Genomic DNA, 4,301 nt, shown 5'->3' with positions numbered 1-4,301 from the left:
TTTTTATATTAGTTCACCCTCAGACCCTGATGTGTCCACATAAACCAGATTTATAAAAAATGTTTATATACACGCGCTATCCACGTATATATTAGTGGACCCCATGACTTTACACGACTCACAAATTGACACGTATCATAAAACTTTACCTTTACCTTTTACGAACCTAATTGATCCTCATTCTTCTTCCTTAGATTAATCTTTACGATCTTCTTCCTAAATCTCTAGTTCTTCTTCCTTTTCTCTACGGTCTTCCATTACTCACGTTGCTCGGAAAGCTTACTTACTATTTCTTCTGAGAAACGGTTAGATCTTTACTAGTCGAATACTATTTTGAAGTGTTTGATTAGGGTTTTATTTTTATTGCGTATTCAAATGCTATTTTGACTATGGTGTGTTGTAGTGTGGAGTTTATTAGGGCCTTTTAATGTTTATTAGGGTTAGTTCTAATTGAAGGTTATTCTTTACCAACTGAATGTTATGTTGATATTTGATTTTAGTTTTGATGGTAGTGTTTGATTAGGTTTTGTTGCACTGCGCATTCAAATGCTATTTTGATATGTGTGTCGTAGTATGTAGTTTATTAGGGATTTTAATAGTTATTTACTTGTTTTCATGAATTTATACAGTCTTGTAGTTTACTGGTAAAGTACAACCTCAGAAAGTAGAGTTTCTCATTCCTTACTAGTATTACCTCTGTTCAGGTAGGAGAAGAGTGGATTTATTTTGGTTAATTTAAGATGGTATCACGGTGGAGTATTAGATTTGAGTAGTGGACAGCCAGTTTATAGTGGTGGGAAAGTTACATAGTTTTTGGATGTTGATGTGGATGGACTGTCCTATTTTGAGTTAAAAGGCTACATTAAAGAATTAGGATACACAACAACTTGCACATTTAGTATTAAACCTCCTAACAGTGGTATTTTGGAAGATATTCATAATGATATGGATATTTTAGACTTAAGTTGTTCTTTGGATGATGGAGATATTGTGGAGGTATATGTAAAGCACTTGATTGATGATGCAGTTGTGGACCCCACCCTTATTTTATTAGAAAATGTTCCTCATAAGGATATTGAGGAATCTGGTTCAACTTTTAATAAAGTAAATGAACAAAGTGGGGTAGGTGAAGACCCTTTTACTACCTTTGATACTAGATCTGCTTCTACCCCAACTCATCTCACTACAACTTCTGCTCCAAGATCTCCTTTCACTAAAACTCCACCCACTACAACTGCTGCTCCTAGATCTCCTTCCACTACAACTCCTGTCACTGCTGCAAATCCTAGTACTGAAGATGTTGATGATCTAGTTTCAGGCGCTGTTGAATCTAATTTCTTAGAAGAAGAGGATTCTGATTACTCAACTGAAGATAGTGTTGAGTCTGAATGTGGATTAGTGGGAGATGATAATGAGGACTATGGTAGTGATGTACATGAAGAGGTTAGGGAGTTGAGGCTGAAAATAGATCTTTTCAGAGAAGAAAAAGAAAAGAGAGAGTACCAACTGATACTAAAGAGGTACCAGTAGGTGAAGCTGGAGCAGATTTAGGTTTTGACGAAATTCAAACAGGTAAAATAAGTGTTGAAGGAAAATTAGGAGGTGATGAGCCTTATTTTGCAAGTTCTGGTAATAGAAGTTTTGAAATAGATGAAGATGAATTTAGTGATGAATGTGTTGAATCTGAAAGAGTAAATTTACCAAGAACTGTAAAAACAAGGAGGAGGCGAAATAATCAGAAAATTATACATGATCCTACTGCCAAGAAAGTTGTATGGTCGTTGGGGATGGTCTTTGCAGATGTGAATGAATTTAGAAGAACAGTTAGTAAATATGTTGTCCAGAAAAGAGTTCAAATAGAGAAGTGTGTGAATGACCCAAAAAGAGTTAGATGTAGGTGCAAGGATGGTTGTCCATGGCTTTTGTTTGCATGTCTTGACAAAACAACAAATGATTTCATGATAAAGACTTACAATCCAAAGCATAGTTGTAACAACACAACTAGAAATTATTTGTGTAATGCAAAGTTCATATCTACACATTTTAGAAAAAGGATTAATGAGCAGCCAAATATAAGAGTTTTCAAGTTGTAAGAGTTGATAAGGAAAAAATTTAAAATTCATGTTGGCAAGACTACTGTTAGGAGGGCAAGAGCTGAAGTGTTGAAAAATATCATGGGTGATCATATTGTGGAATTTGGCAAAATTCTTGACTATAAAGAATAGCCAAGTTAAGAGAGTTCACAAATACTTGGATGTGCGATTTCTCTCCAATGTCTTTGAAGGTACTACAGGAGAATATTCATAGGTCAATGAATTGTAATATTGAATTTAATGGAGTTGATGGATTTGAAGTGAGAGAAGGACCATTTCAACACAGTGTCGATCTTGGTATGTGGACTTGTAGTTGTAGGGTATGGCAGTTAAAAGGCATACCAGGTGCACATGTTGTGGCTGCCATTTACTTTAAGAAATGTGAACCTCTTGACTACATTGACAACTGCTATAGTAAGGCAACTTACTTGAGGACTTATGCCAATGTCCTTCAACATGTCACAAACATGGAGATGTGGCCTGTATCTACTAACCCCACAATTGCACCACCAGAAATAAAAATCATGCCTGGTAGGCCAGGTAAACTTAGAAAGAAGGAAGCTGGTGAGAGTAAAAAATCTGGAAAGCTATCTAGAACTGGACTTGCCATGACATGTAGTATCTGTAATGTTAGAGGCCACAACAAGAGAGGATGTCCACAAAGGGTTTAGTCATCAACAAGGGAAGAACCATCAAATACAGACAAGGGAAAGGGCAAAACTTCAGGTTTAGGCAGACCAAAGGTAACCATTTTTAACTTTAATTTGGTATGTGATAGAGATCTCATATGTAATAACTACAATTGTTTTTAACTATATTTATAGAAATCACAAACAAAAGATGAGCATTCTACAAAGAGGTTAAGGGAAAGACCACCTACAGCACCTAGTGCATCTCCAGGACCTGTAAAGAGGTCAAGAGGAAGACCACTTGCAGCACCTAGTGCATCTCCAGGACCTGCAAAGAGGTCAAGAGGAAGACCACCTGCAGCACCAAGTGCATTTGCAGAACCTAGTGCATCTGCAGCACCTAAAAAAGGTGCAAGATGAAGACCACCTATTGCACCTACAACACCTAATGCATCTGTAGCACCTGCAAAGAGTGCAAGAGGAAGACCACCTGCAATAGCTATTGCACCTCCTACATGTCCATCACCTGCTAATTACCATGTTGGATCTTCTACACCTGTTGATTACCAGTTAACTAATAGTAACAAAGGAATAGGAAGGGGTAGAGGAAGCACAACCTCATACAAAAGGCAAGCAGTCATTGGAATGGGTGTGTTTCAAGCTGAAAATGGATTCAAAGCTCTTAATGTAAGTGTTTTGTATTGATTCAATTATACTATTTTTTTTATGTTTAACTACAAACTCACTCACTCACTAATTATTTCATAATTTGAATACAGCCTGGGATGTCAAGTTGTAAGATTTTCTCTACTGGTACAACAAAGGTGACAAAATTTGCTGATGTTACTGGTGATATAGGTTACAAACCAAGTACTGCACCCAAGTTGAAATGGAATGGAAAAGCAGTAATCTCAACAAGAAAACTTCAAGAAATGAGAGAGGAACAAAGAAAAAAATTAAGAGGAAGTAGTTCAAACAATCTAATCTAGGAAGTAATGATATTGTAGTACTGTTTTAAGTAGGCATGAAAACATTTCTCATTTTGAATGATGATGTATTAGTATTGAACATCAAATTATGTTTTTCTTTTTGGTTTTTGGTTTTTGATTGTAGTTTGACCTTATGTGAGGCCTGTTTTACAATCGATTATGTCTATTAAAGGCCTTCTATTTTACAAATGGTGTTATTTTTATTTAATTTCTCCCTTATTTGTTGTCATATAGACACTACTATATCAACTACTTTATCCGAAAAGATTCATGATATTGATATACAAAATTTCTCATATTACACATGCCAACCAAAGAGAGTTTCAACTCCTTTCACTACTCACTACTCACATACGTTATGGCAATTCAATTAGTTCAATACTTGAATGAAGCCTACTTTGAAATAGGTTATTGATGAACAAGGCAACAACACAAATCAAAATACACAAAATGACCTTCCAATCAAACGTACACTATTACCATTTTTCGGGGGTGCGGAATCCATCGTACTTTTAGGTATAGAAAGCTTTATCATAATATTCTTTTTTCCAGGGTATTAATCTGATTATTTCTTTTATATTTTCTAGAAT

At 35.6% G+C, this 4,301-nt stretch overlaps 1 pseudogene; it reads left to right on the top strand.

Annotated features, from left to right (window-relative positions):
• Nucleotides 1–2,560: 2,560 nt before the first annotated feature.
• On the top strand, nucleotides 2,561–3,850 carry LOC125873782 (uncharacterized; annotated as a pseudogene).
• Nucleotides 3,851–4,301: the final 451 nt, after the last annotated feature.

Source organism: Solanum stenotomum, chromosome 8, assembly GCF_019186545.1.
Source record: "Solanum stenotomum isolate F172 chromosome 8, ASM1918654v1, whole genome shotgun sequence".
In the NCBI taxonomy this organism is placed as follows: domain Eukaryota; kingdom Viridiplantae; phylum Streptophyta; class Magnoliopsida; order Solanales; family Solanaceae; genus Solanum; species Solanum stenotomum.
Note: the sequence above shows the minus strand (reverse complement) of the source record. Positions and strands in the feature narration are given on the sequence as shown.